Source organism: Triticum aestivum, chromosome 4B (genome assembly GCF_018294505.1).
Source record: "Triticum aestivum cultivar Chinese Spring chromosome 4B, IWGSC CS RefSeq v2.1, whole genome shotgun sequence".
In the NCBI taxonomy this organism is placed as follows: Eukaryota; Viridiplantae; Streptophyta; class Magnoliopsida; order Poales; family Poaceae; genus Triticum; species Triticum aestivum.
Window position 1 is genome coordinate 286,589,795 of NC_057804.1, and position 15,497 is coordinate 286,605,291.

Sequence of the window (15,497 nt, forward strand, 5' to 3'; positions counted from 1 at the left end):
GAAAACTTCTCAAAATTGAGGCGAAATTCTGCCACTACAGAAACAAATAATATAATTGATAACACCGACGAGATGAAAAACTTCTTCCACCAAGATGATAGAGAGATAACTTGGACCATTGATAATCACCACAATAGCAACATTCCTTAGGGAAGGCTTTAGGTGAAAAATGACACAAGATAACTCCAACAAAGAGATTGACGGATTTAAAATACCTCATTCTTGACAACATGTGAATCACGTAACATGAATGGAAATTGTCAAGAATGATATAACACCATCTCAAAAGATATGGTAGGCGAATTGCACTTTGGAATGCGAGATGAAGAATGCTTGATGTCCTCCAACAAGAATCTTAAAGAACACTTCGAGAATGAATTAAATCCTTGATGAACCATCATGTAGAGCCTCCATGAAGAACTCCGGTAATAAAAGGATGATAAAAAGAAAGGGAAGTTTAAAACACAAGGTGAAGCCTTGCGATGATTTACATGGAGCTTCGCGACGAGATAAAGCGGAAAACTTGGAACTCTGGAAGAAAGATGAACAACAAGAAGCCAAGAATTTATTCCACCTGAACAAACTCCAAAGGAAAGGATTAATCACTTGGATGAAACAAGAATAAGAATTATGTCATGCCTATCCTTCATCAATTTAAATTGATGACAAGAAACGGATTTGGCATACTACTTATTCTCAATGAAAAATGATTACAGATAGAGATATAGCGCAAACTTGAGGAAGGTATTGATGGAAGCACCGGTGGGATTGGAAACAACGAATGAAATGATACGGTAACAAGGAAGAGGAATCTCAAACGAACCACCGTAAGAATTGAAAATGAAAGTAGCAAAGGCACAATTCACTAGGAAGAATTGGAAAATGAATGAAGGTACTTGAGGGGATTTAGATACCTGAGAACAAAGAGATCATAAACTAATTAGAGGATATTTGAACGATGCACCGATAAGTTTTGGAGAACGATAGCTACACGCTGAGAATGAAGAATTATGACATGATGGCCTTTGGAGGAAAGAAATAGAAACAACTCATGAAATGCTCCGGATGGTAAGAAAAGAATTGTCACAATCAAAAACAATTATCAAAGGATGGCATAAAGCTTGAACTACGCATATTTGGAAGAACGGGTAAGGATTTAAGAGGAACTCTTCTTCGGTCTTCAAAATCCAAGAATGACGACGATAAACACCACCATGAATTGTTGAGATACTCCAGGCGAATGAAAAACAAAGATGTTGAGCCAAAAATGAAAATAATTGAAATCGATCTTCGAAATCATCTGACTGATGAAATTCATTCTTATGTCAAACTTCAAAAAGAAATTTAGGAATAGCTCCGGGAAAATTAGAAGAGTCAGGTAAGATACTGGGAAAAGATTTGTGGGTTAGGGCCCACTAAAAAGAAACACCGTTGAAGCTTACCGAGAGATTGCACCGGTTGATTTAAATGGCTTGAACGAGATATCAACCTCGAAATAACTTGAAAAGATTAAGAATGGAAACATGAATCTTCAGGATATCTTGAGCACTCCGGATAAGAATAGAGAGAGGTGAACAATTAAGAGGTGCACCGGCATGGGAAAACATTTGAAACAAGGAAAGGGATATGATCAACACCGAAAGCTTGAATTAAATCAACCGGAGAAGAAAAGAGAACGGAGAATAATAAACTAGAAGCTCCATTAGTATCGTCCAGAGAATCATCGGATAAGAATATCGACGGAAAATAATGGAGAGACTTCCCATCAATAAAAGGATACTTGATTAAGAAATCTGATTCCTTAAATAAAAGGGGTGGGAGGGCGGGAAAAACAAAGGCAACTTGGGACAGATGGAATGGATACCGTTGAGGAAAACATAGAATTGATCTTGCGAATGTTGAACTGATCGGATCCACTTGAAGAGAAGCACGCCGGTTCGAAAAGATTTGACATGACAACCTCAGTGATCAAGAAGGATTAGTACTCCCATAGAAATATGAGAACACCGTTTAGGAAAGGTATGGATTGAACATTTGACTTCGAAGCAACTCGATTACCACAAATAAAACAAAACAAAGGATTTGGCTTGCAGAATAAGCCGGAAACAAACATATGATAGAGATTTTATCCGAAGTTTTTGTGGTGGGGCCCACACGGGTTCGATCGTACAGCACCATCATTTACAAGGCAGTGCACATGACATACGAAGTGTCCCCGAACCAGCATAGCCAAGGGCTCTTTAAGACACAATGAGACCACTGTAAAAATGACCATGGATAGGCGGACCACTAGACGTCGAATCCCAATCTCATATCATGCATTTGTCGGAAAGAAAAAACCTAGAGCTACTCGAATCCCACCTATAAAACTCCCGAAACTTTCTGGTAATGCAATCTGGTGTTGGGGATACAGGGGAAGCAATATATCTCACCCAATACTAACAATCCCTACATCCAGCTGTATCCATCCATCAACACATAACCAAGAAAACTCCGGAAATCGTGTACCTCAACCTTCGAAAAGCATCCGTTATACGAGCTATGGCAATACTCCCGAACTCCCCAGTACTGGGTGACGTCGTGGTTATCTCACCAACAACTGCATAAAAGAGATTTTCGATGTCGGCAAAACTCAGGTATTCCAGAACTGCAACGATGAAATTATGACGATAACACCTCGGAGCTCAACTCCCTAGGACACTGCCACAACCCCTAAATGTCAGGAGGCACCAAGAACAATGTTCTCGTCATAAGAGTATCGGAACGATCCCAACATACCCGCGTGATCCTAAATTTTTTTAGTGAAATTTAAGGAGAGGAAAGTCAAAACATCTACATCAGGAGGCCTCACCAGAGCAACGAAGGGACTTAGGAGTAAAAAGAATCCTACTCTCCGATATATATAATCCTAAGACTCAAAACATTTTGTTCTAGACTTAACAACGCTAGCGATTCGATCAAGCAGGGGGCTCCTAAGTCGCAGATGGCTCTGATTACCAACTTGTAACACCCACGATGCGGCTATATCTCCCACGTGTCGAAGCACGACTTAGAGGCATAACTGCATGGTGGTTTTGTCACAAGAAGGGTCATCTTCACACAATCCCATGTAATGAACAAGAAAAGGATAAAGAGAGTTGGCTTACAATCGGCACTTCACACAAAGAACATATAATTCATACATCATTCAGAGTACACATATAGTCCGACTACGGACGAAGCCAAAAGAAAAGAAGATAACCCAACTGCTAGATCCCCGATCGTCCCAACCGGGCTCCACTACTGATCAACATGAAACGAAACATAGAAACCATCAAGATCTTTGTTGAGCTCCCATATGAGCTCGGTTGCATCACCTGCACTAGTATCATCGGGACCTGCAACTGTTGTGATAGTATCAGGTGAGCCACGAGGACTCAGCAATCTCAAAACCCGTGAGATCAAGACTATTTAAGCTTATGGGTAGGAAGTCGTAATGAGGTGGAGTTGCAGCAAGCACTAAGCAAAAATGGTGGCTAACATACGCAAATAAGAGCGAGAAGAGACACAACGGAACGGTCGTGAAGCTAGAAGTGATCAAGAAGTGATCCTGAAACTACTTACACACAATCATAACACAAAGACTGTGTTCACTTCCCGAACTCCGCCGAAAAGAGACCATCACGGCTACACACGCGGTTGATGCATTTTAATTAAGTCAAGTGTCAAGTTCTCTACAACCGGATATTAACAAATTCCCATCTGCCACATAACCGCGGGCACGACTCTTGTAAGTTTATACCCTGCAGGGGTGTCCCAAGTTAGCCCATCACAAGGTCTCACGGTCAAAGAAGGATATTCCTTCTCCCAAGAAGACCCGATCAGTCTCGGAATCCCGGTTTACAAGACATTTCAACAATGGTAAAACAAGACCAGCAAAGCCGCCCGATGTGCCGATAAATCCTGATAGGAGTTGCACATATCTCGTTCTCAGGGCACACCGGATGAACACTACGTACAACTAAAACCAGCCCTCAAGTTTCCCCAAGGTGGTGCTGCAAGTGGCTCTAGTTCGGACCAATACTCGGAGAAGCACTGGCCTGGGGGGGAATAAAGATGACCCTTGAGTCTGCAGAACCCAAGGGAAAAAGGCTTAGGTGGCAAATGTTAAAACCAAGGTTGGGCCTTGCTGGAGGAGTTTTATTCAAAGCAAAATGTCAAGGGCGTCCCATAAATCACCCAACCGCGTAAGGAAAGCAAAATCAAGGAACATAACACCTGTATGACGGAAACTAGGGCGGCAAGAGTGGAACAAAACACCAGGCATAAGGCCGAGCCTTCCACCCTTTACCAAGTATATAGGTGCATTAATTAAACAAGAAATATTGTGATATCCCAAAATATCCATGTTCCAACCAGGAACAAACTTCATCTTCACCTGCAACTAGCAACGCTATAAGAGGGGCTGAGCAGAAGCGGTGACGTAGCCAAACAACGGTTTGCTAGGAAAGGATGGTTAGAAGCTTGACATGGCAATATGGGAGGCATGGTAAATAAGTGAAAGGTAGCGCAAGCATAGTGATAGAACAAAGCAACTAGCAAGAAAAGATAGAAGTGATATCGAGGGTAATGGCCATCTTGCCTGAAATCCCACAAGGAAGAAGAACGAGTCCATGAAGAAGACAAACGGACATAGTCGAACGAATCCTCACAACTCCAGAACGAAACCGAAGCTAACAAAAGAAGCAAACCGGAAAGAAGCAAACAACATGGTGAACACACAAGCATAATCATGGCATGATGCATAATCAAGTATGATGCATGTCCGGTTTAATGAGGCATGGCATGGCAAAGTGCAACATACAATACTACAAGTTAAGTGGAGCTCAATATGCAACGAGTTGCATATTGAAGAAACACCACAAGCAATTATTTAGTTCTCTCTCGTTTATGCTACCCAACAATATTAAAGGTTGTTACATAGCAAGAGGTGAAACATAATAAAACTACCTATCTAGGCAAGTTTAAATGAGGCCGGAACAACAAACAACAATTCCGAAAAAAATCCTCATATGCAATTTATGAATTTGCTACTGTTCTGCCCTATACACAATCTTAGAGTTGTTAAACATGCAAAGTGATGCCACCATGTTAATCTATGCATTTTCCACCCCATTTACATATAAAGTTTATTAAAATTGGAGCTACGGTTATTTAGTTACGAAATAAATCTTTTTAACATGGCATTTGAGCAAATTAAACAAACAACAAGTTTAAACATTTTAAACATGGATGAAAATGACATATTATTAATCTACACAAAATTCTAAGCATTTTACATGTTTGAATCATTTTAAACCGATGCACCATTTGTGAGTTATTAAATGCATGTTCTAGAGGGACTTTTCTGCAAATCTGTAATTCCCTCGATAATTAGCAAATTTGCAGATCTGGGAAAAAAACGTATGCGAGCCGAATCTGGCTGGCCCAGTAGTGGACGGGAGAGGCTGGGGTTTTCTCACCATGGGCCTCGACCTAGCTTGTGGAGAGGGGGCTGGAAGGGGCGCTGGGCCTTGCGCGGCTACTGGCTCTTGACGCGGACAGGCGCACGCTCGCGGTCAATGAGCGCGACCGGATCGAGCACTGCTCGATGCAGAGGGAGAAAGTAGAGGCATCGTTGGTGGCGGCGGCTTGGCTTGGCGCGGAAGAGCAAGGCGTCGAGGGCGACGGGATCCGGGCGAGGACGAGGTTCTCCGGCGAGACACCAGACCCAGGCAGCTGTGAGGGAGCTCCTGCAGCGGTTGTGATCGATTTCCTGAAGCTTCTGCAGGTTGCGGCGGGGTCAGAGAAGCTCAGAGAAAGGCAAATGGAGTAGAGGAAAGTAGCAGGGGCTCGTCGACGGGACATGCGGGCGAGGTCCGCCATGGCGTGGCAGCGTCTTGGGTCTCCGGCAAGGCAGCGGGGCCGGGCAGAACCAGAGATGGAGGGAGTCGGCGGTGGAGAAGCTCTAGGCGGCATCGCTGTCTCCTGTTCGAGCAAACAGAGAGGGAGAGATGTGAGGTGAGGGAGAAAGGCATGGAAGGGAGAGGAAGGAGGTGGGGTGCGAGAGCGGCCTGGTTCACGGATCATCGGTGGTGTGGCACGTCGGCAGGGCGGCTGTAGTCGAGGCCAAGCGCTGGAGCCGAGGGGCTCGAGGAGCTCGTCCCCTTGGTGCTGGACGCGCACGGAAAGCAGGGACACTCGGGTAAGAAGTTGGTTGCAGAAGCGGGAAGGAGGAGGCTGCGGCTTGCTGGTGGTTTGGGTGGCACGGAAATCACGGGAGTTGGTCGGAGGCTGCGGTTGGAAGGGGGTGGATCTGAGATGGATGGTGGTTGGCTTGGTGGGGAAGACGAGGAGGAGACCAGGTGGGTTGGCTGCGACGGGGCGGATTTTATGGATGGATGGGATGGGGCAAGGGTTAGACTATATATATAGGTAGGGGATTAGGGTAGGGTTAATCCGGTCCGTCCGATCACAATTGGGCGATCGAGAATAACTAGGTTAGAGAGTCCAAATAAGAAAACGGAGATGTTTTATAGATGTTAGGGGATGATCCAGACTCATTAGTAACGATAGAGCGGGTCAGGTTGGGGACAACTTTCGGACGCGCGCGAGGGGTCTGAGATCTAGCAAGAGAGGTTAGGTGGTCACGGTCAAGAGGGAAGTGAAAACTTGGTAGGACTCGGATCGGCCAACGAACGCAACAGAGAGAAGCGAGGAGCGGCAACTACGAGCGGATGCAAGTTTTAAGAAACAATGTTGATGCAATGCACATGATGCAAATATGAATGCAATGAACAAAAGAAATCACATGACGAATCTTGGAATACAAGGAAGGCATCTGGAGCGTCGGTCTCGGGGTGTTATAGTCGCCCACGTCCCATCAATAGACACACATCATCAAGGCCGTAGGTGGTTAGGGCCCGCGGCGCTCTGCACTTGCCCTTTGGCTTCGCCAGGAAGCCAAGTCCGAGCGCGCCTTGGGCCTGGGGGCTACTGTCGGCGTCCTGGACTTGGGGGTATCCAGTCCTTCCTGCCTGCAGCCCACCACGCGGCTCCATCGGCGGCCTAGTACGACCCAGCTTCCACATCAACACAGCAAGACCCTCGCGAGGGGCCAAGCCTTGCGAGGCGCACGACGCCAAGACCTCTGCAGGAGCTGGCCTCCTCAGGAGGACTCCCGAGGGGCAGAGAGATCTATGCAGCTACCTCATGAGGCTGAGCTGATGTGAGCCATGACGACCAACGCCATGCAGGCGCCAGGCGGGCGTAGAGCGCTGGTTTCCTCTTTGGTGTAAGGGAGGCAAGCCGCAGGCGCTGAGTCCTGAGGAATCAACCAAAGGTTTCCATTCTGGTGCAACAAGACCAAGACCGCCAGGACGGCAGGACAGAGGTCATCACCGAGCCCACCTCAGCGTCACGACCGGAGGCTTTTCGCAGGCGAAGACTACTTTTGTCAGGATAGACTGTACTACTTGTACCCTTTCAAATCCCACCATTGTGGAATCCCTTCCCGCTCATATTTGGGAAGAGGACCAAGGCGGCTATATATAGGGCTTAGACACCACCATAGAGGAGGAGAGATTCCACCCCGAGCATCACACCAGCTCAAGAACTCCTCACCTCCTGAGGCTTGTTCATCCCTATAACTAGTTCATCCATAAGCCCCTCAAGGCAATCCACCACACCACACTGGAGTAGGTTATTACACCACAACAGTGGCCCGAACCAGTATAAATCTCTGTGTCTTTGTGTCTCTGTGACCTGTTCGTGCTAGGCTAGGGAGGATCATGAGTAGGCAGGCTGGGCAGGTTGAGATCTTCACACGCACCCCAGTGTTCCAACTTCTCACGGGTTGTCGGACCCTTTTTACAACCGAGGTACTCTGCCTTCCCTCCTTCTTCGCAGCCTCGCCACTCCCGATCTTGTTAGGCCCTGCGTCCGGCAGGCCACGAAGAGATCAGGGTGGACTCCTACTTGGGTGCTGCTCCTGCCCCCTTTCTTCTCTCTATGCTTCCTGGGGGAGAAAGAATGGGGAGAGGAGTTTACAGGGCACTTATCTTTTTCAATCTTAAATCTGTAGGCACTTGCCAAATTTTAATTCAAATAATGTAATCTCTCTAGTCCATGTTTGTGTTCTGTAATCCTAGTAGTTGTATCGGCATGTTAGTGAAAAAGATAAACCTTGACGGGAACCCGTGCATGTATATGTCCATGGAGAGGCGAGATTCCCCTTTAGTGTAAATAAACGAGTTTTCTCGGTAGGCTATCTTGCCAGCACCCTTTTTGTCTGCTGGAGAGCCGCATCTGCCGGGTTACAGACAAAGGGACCAGCCCCCCACCAACTTCCTTTTACCAAAGGCCAATGCGACCATTCTGACCGAAGCAACATTCGAGTCAAGGATGGGAGCACCTAAGTTTAAAAAGAGTGACAAGGCTTTCCAATGCATAAGTTATAGCTTACAGAACACGAATGGACAAGAGATAGAACTTATCTATTTGCCTTGCCGAGGATCACAGTGTCGGGCAATCTTCTCAACTCCTTGTCCAAGCCAAGTTCACGGCTAGAACCTGCAGCTTCATGCAGATGAGAATGAATGCAAGATGCGATCCTATCTATATGCATATGTAGATGCTCATCAAATGCTTATGCAGTGATATTGGAATGCTCATGCATGCATGCACGCAGTCTTGGTAGGGTCCCCCCAGTGCTTTTTTATTTTCTCTTGCACGGGGTCATCGCCCTAGCTTTGTACAAGGGGTTACATGTAGCTGAGGCATGGCCTGCACAAATGGGTGGCTGCCGGGCAGGGCCCGACAGCCGCGCCTTATGGGTAGAACATGCGGAGATGCTCAATATTCCATGAGTTTTGTGACTGAGTGCCATCTTCGATCTCCAGACGGACTGCACCAGGTCTAGTGACTCGTACTACCCGGTAAGGGCCTTCCCACTTTGGTGACAACTTGTTTGTACCCTTGGTGGACTGAACGCACCAAACAACAAGGTCGCCTTCCTCAAAACACCGGGCATGAACCCTGCGGCTATAATAGCAATGCAGAGCTTGCTGATAGCATGCAACATGCGTAGCATCCCAGAGACGGTTCTCCTCGAGTAGCACAGTGTCGTCACGCTGGTGCTGATCTTGCACTACTTCATCATAGGCAAGACTGATAATTGCTTCTGCCCTGTAGACTAGGGAGAATGGAGTGTGCCCAGTAGCTCGATTTTGTGTCATTATGAGGGACTAGAGAACTACCGGCAACTCCTCGATCCACCGCCTTCCGTGCTTCTGTAGCGTATGAAAGGTTCTTGTCTTGAGTCCATGCAACACTTCAGCGTTCACCCTCTCAGCTTGTCCATTGCTCCGGGGGTGTGCCAGAGAGGCTAATGATATCTTTCATCTGAGGGCATGAACATATTGCATGAAGGCGCGGATCGTGAACTGGGTGCCATTGTCGGTGATGATCTTTGCCAGAACTCCAAAACGACACACCAGATCTTTGAAGAACTTGATAGCTGACTGAGCAGTCACCTTTCTCACGACAGTCACTTCCGGCCACTTTGTAAACTTGTCAATGGCAATGAAAAAGAATTCAACACCCCCGATTGCTGGGGGGGATGGGGCCAAGGATATCGAGCCCCCAGACTGAAAATGGCCATGATAGAGGGATTGTTTGAAGAGCTTGTGCAGGTAGGTGGGTTTTCTTGGAATCGAACTGGCAGGCTTCACACTTTGGGTATCTTGGAGGGCTATGGGCCAATAGAATCCTTGTCGGAATGCTTTCCGAACTAATGCCCTTGATCCAATGTGGGAGCTGCACATGCCTTTGTGTATCTCAGCTAGCAGTTCCTTTCATTCTTCCTGCCAGACGCACTTCAATTTCACACCGTTGGGCCTCCTTCTGTACAGAGTGTCATCGACAAACTGATACATACTGGCCCTCTGGGCTACTTTTTCAGCTTCGTCTTGGTCGTCGGGAAGCTCTTCGGTCTGGAGGAAGCGGAAATGTGCCTTGCCCAAGCCCGGGGCTCGCCAACGAGGACTAACGACACCTCCTCTGCTGCGAGAGCACATGGCTCGTACGAGGGGTCCATGGGCCTAGCTGGAGGGGGTGGTCCGGCCGGCTGCGAGGAGTTGTTTCCTGTAGGGTCTCTGCCGGGAGCGGATGGCTCTACTGGGAGAGGCTTACCATTGTCCAACTTTCTCATTTTCTAGGCCATTGTTGCTAGGGATGCGGAGGGTTGAGTAAGACGATGAACAAAAGTTCCTGGTTCCACAGGAAGCATTTGTGCAGCACACTTTGACAGATGATCAACTATACTGTTTTCCACACGGGGTACGTGCTCTGTTTGCAATCTGTCAAAGTGCTCTTCCAATCTTCTCACTTCCTCGACATATGCCTCCATCAATGGACTTTGATAATCCTTGTTGACTTGTCTCACCACCAGTTGTGAATCTCCTCGAATGATCAACTTCTTAATTCCCAATTCATCTGTAGTCCTGAGCCCGGCAAGGAGCCCTTCATACTCTGCTACATTGTTGGTTGCTTCTTCCCAGACAAAATGCATTTGGACGACGTACTTCAGGTGCTCCCCGGAGGGGGCAACAAGAAGCATGCTAGCCCCTGCACCTTGCAGGGAAAAATCACCATCAAAATACATAATCCATTCTTGGGGTGACTCCATGCACGCCAGAGTACCTTGATCTAGCCCCCCTGTAACAAGGAGCTGACAAAGTACACTGGGCGCTGCACCACTTTCTTCCTCGCCACATCGTTGGGGTTGCCCCTATTGTCGTGCTCATTGCTGTCCTGATCCTTGTTTGACTTTGCCGGTCTCTGCTCACTCTCTGCTTCATCCACTTCTTGCTATGCTACCAAGGCTGCACTGACCACTTGGTTGGTTACCGCTAAGTATAGCAGCAGCGGCTCGTGGGGTTTGGGAGCAACCATGGTAGGCACAGAGGAGATGTAGGCCTTTAACTCTTGCAAAGTTGCATCTCCTTCCGGGGTCCACTTCATAGGACTTGCCTTCTTCAAAATTTTGAAGAACGGCAGAGCATGCTCGACAGACTTGGAGATGAATCTTCTTAACGCGGCAACACATCCTGTTAGGCGCCTCACATCCTTAACTGTCCTTAGCGCTTGAATCTGCTCGATAGCTTTGATCTTGTTGGGGTTGGCTTCGATCCCCCCGTGGGACACAAAGTACCCAAGCAACTTGTCGGAGGGAACACCAAATACACATTTCTATGGATTGAGCTTCAACTTGATCTTGCATAGAATTGCAAATGCCTCCTCCAAATCCTGGATAAGGGTTGCTCTGTCCTTGGTTTTGACCACAATATCATCCATATAAGCTTCTATGTTTCTATTTCAGCTGCGGCTCAAAACCAATCTGGATTGCCCTTGCAAAAGTGGACCCGACACTCTTTAATCCGAATGGCATGTGGACAAAGCAGTACGTACCACATGGGGTGATGAATGATGTCTTCTCCTCATCTTCTTTGGACATGAAGATTTGGTGATATCCAGAATATGCATCCAGAAATGAGGGCAAAATCACAGCCTGAAGTGGAATCCACAATCTGATCAATACGCGACAAGGGAAACGGGTCCTTCTGGAAAGCCTTGTTGAGATCTGTGAAATTAATGCAAAGCCTCCACTTCCCGTTTGCCTTCCGGACTACCACTGGATTTGCTAACCACGTGGGATGTAGTACTCCCCTGACCACACCAGCTGCTTCAAGTTTCTTGATCTCTTCTGCAGTAAACTGTTGCCTCTCCAAGGCCTGCTTCCGGACTTCCCGTTTAACATGTCTGGCATGTGGGCAGATAACATGGTGGTGCTCGATTACCTCCCTGGGAACACCAGGGATATCTGATGGTTGCCAAGCAAACACATCGATATTAGCCTACAGGAAGGCAATGAGCGTGCTTTCCTATTTGGCATCGAAGGTGGCGCTGATAGTGAAAGTACCATCAATGCCACCCAGCCCTGTCGGGACCTTCTTCACTTGGGGTGCAACAACCTTGGGTCTCTTGCTATTGGAACACTCCGGCACGTCGTCAACGGGTGCCTTGCAATAGGTGGGGCCACGCTTCCCAGACACTTTGCCCGAGGTCCTACAATCCCTCTTCTTTCCTTTACTTTCTTTGGCGGGAACCGTTGCTGCCGCTGTCTCTGCCACGACCGCGTCCCAGTACATCTTGTCCACATAAATAACTACATCCTTCCCATATGATGGGATGGTGATGACTCCCAGTGGCCCAGACATCTTCAGGGTGTTTTAGGCATAGTGGGATGCCGCCATGAATTTAGCCAGAGCGGGGCATCCAAGAATCCCATTGTATGGCAGGGGGAGATCGACCATGTCAAACACAATCTTATCAGTCCGGTAGTTCAGTCCCCCCCAACTTTACCGACAACATGATATTTCCCTTAGGATGACTCCTGTTGGGATTAACTCCTTGAAACATGCTGGTAACCTCGAGCTCTTCCTCTGCTATCTGAAGCTTCTTGATAACTGTTGGGGAAATCAGATTCAGTCTGGCCCTGCCGTCCACCAACATCTTCGTGACTTTGAGGTTGCAAATTGTTGGAGAAACCAACAATGGCAGGCACCCTACCGCAATGGTACGGCTAGGGTGATCCTCCTTGTCAAATATGATGGCTGTACGGGACCATTTGAGCGGCTTCCGAGCCTCTGGCGCTAGCTCCACGGCATTGACTTCTCGCGCCCACCGCTTGAGCTGGAGGTGAGAGGTGTGCAGAGATCCACCCCCGTCAACGCACAGGGCGTTAGTGGCCTTCCGAAACTCTTGCTCACTGGTTTCCTCTTCATCCCCTCCATCACTCTCATCATCATAAACTTCCTTCTCTCGACCGCTGGCGGGTTTTCCTTAGTTCCGAAAGGGTTTTCCAAGGCGATTTACTTCACCACCTTGGCCCTCACCGCCAGCAACATTCTGACCTTTTTCCTTATCACGCTTCTCATACTCTGCTCTTTGTCTCTTGACCAACTGCTCAACCTGATAGCACTCTTGAAGGTCGTGGCCCTTGGTCCGATGGATCTTGCAGTACGGCCCATCACCCTTCCCAGCCTTCTTGGCAGTCGTAGTTTCCCGACAATTAGCGCATACGGCAACCTCCTTGCCGAGGACCTCAGCTTTGGCAGTCTTGCTGGTACTAGGGGTGCCTGATCCTTCAACAATCATTACCGCCTTATCTTTGCGCCTCTTATTGCTCTTCTTCTGACTGGTGGACTCATCATCATCTTTGAATCCATATTGATGCATTCCTCTTCTCCGGGCAACTTCCTTCCCTCCTCCATCCGAGGACACTTATCCACTAGGGTGTACAGCTACTTCACAGTCTTGGGTAACCGCACGTTCATCTTAGAATGAATCCAACGGTTGCGCACATTGGAGTGGAAGGCACCTATCACAACTGCTAGATGGATATTTGGAATATTTCTATGAACTTTCACGAATCGCTGTAAATACTTACAGAGGGTTTCTCCTTCCTTCTATTGGAGAAGCTGCAGGTCGCTGGGTCGGCCCGGCTCCTGGTGGCCATCGGTGAAGGCACCGATGAACTCGTGGCACAGGTCTGCCGATGATGAAATGGAGTTCTCCGGTAGGTGCATCAGCCAAGACCTCACATTAGACTTGATGGCCAAAGGGAAGTAGTTGGCAAACACCTTCTCATCTCTTCCCCCGGCAGCCTGAACAACGATGGCGTAGATGCTCAGGAACTCTGCCGGGTTGAGCTTCTCATCGTACTTCTCAGGTATCTCTGGCTTGAACGTGCGAACGGACAGCCAACGGACTTGCCGCAGCTCACGGATAAAGGCAGGGCATCCAACCTTGAAAGGTAGGCGCCCGCCAATACCGAGCGCAGGCTCGTCGACGTCGGGGCCATCACACCTGTCGATTCGGCGAAGGTCGTCGCGGCATTGCTCAACGACATGTGCGTCTCCTCTCCGCCAAACCTCCAGGGTTCTTCATTGGCCTGGACGCTCTCAAGGGTCAGAGGAGGCCATGGAGACGTCATTGGGGTCTTGATTTGGTTGCGCTCGTGCTGGCTGCCGTGGCGGGGACTGCATCATGGGGATGGCCCCCTCCGTACGGGTAGCAGCAAGAGCCGTCGTTGTTGCTTGGGGAGGCCGTGGCGCGTCAGCTTGCTGTGAGCCCCCAGCTTCGGCGAAACCGAGCAGACTTTGGATGGTGGCACGCCATTCATCCATCTGCTCGACCGCCAGCGGAAACCTCAGCAGTAGCTGAGCCAGCGCCATGGCCTCCGAGGCTGTACTTGGCATGGATGATGATGAAGTTGATCGCACCATCGCTCGGCTCCTGATGGTGCCAGCGGCGACAGCACCGCGTCCGTGCTATTGCGGTGCGACCACCTGGATGGCAGGGAGGTGCAGCGAAGGCGCTCGAGGGCCAGCGGCTCCATTGAGCACAGCGGCTTGGTTGACTCGCCCGAGGGAAAGCGCACACGCAGCGGTCGCTCCTGTGACAAGGGCGGCTGGAGCGTGGTGGTTCGCCCTAGACCGAGTGCTATCACTGTCGCTGTGCCCGTTGGCGATCGGAGCATGGCCGTCGAGGTGTTGCTAATGCTACTCTCCTCCGGTGCCTCCTGCTCCTGCGTCAGCCGCGGGGGAAGTGGTGGTGGTGCCGCCTGCTCCGACCACATCCCCAACAGCGTTTGCGTCCCGCGCGTCTCCGCACCCCCTGCAGCATTGGAGGCCGCGGGCGGTGGAGCCTTCGAGGTGGATGGATGAGCTGAGGAAGCTGGTTTTTTCTTGGGCACCATGGTCAATGGCGTCGTCGAAGACGTAGATGGCGATGAAGGTGATGCACTGCTCACGTCTTCAGGTTCGCACAAGCGACCCCCTACCTGGCGTGCCAAAGATCTCGCGGGAAAGCACGGCCACCTATGGGACCAGGAGGCCCCTTGCTGGTTCGGCAGGGGGACATCGCGTTGCACAAAGAGCAGACAAGTGTGAGGTAGCATGGCAAAGATCACACGGGCAGTTTTACCCAGGTTCGGGATGCCGCGAGGCGTAAAACCCTACTCCTGCTTTTGGTGGATTGATGGTGGAAATGTGGCGGTGGAGCGCTATACACTTGCCCAGCAAGGGTTGCCTCATGGCGGCAGCGACTACGCGCGTATGGGGGGTGTTAGTTATCCAACCTTCTAACCCCCTCTACGGTTGCTAAGGGCTTCCTTTTATAGACCAAGAGGTAACCACTATGACAAAGTAGGCATTATCCATTGATATGATAACAAACAGTGCTATCATACCTAACTTTGTTGGTTGATAGTGCACATTTAATGCACCTCTTAATGTCGCATCGTTGGTTGCCCGACAAGGCTTGCTGGGCTATCTTGCCAGCTCCACGAATGCTTGTTTGACACGTTGCAGGACGGGTGTTATCCGTGGGATTTCTGGCAGAAAGGGGCTGTCATG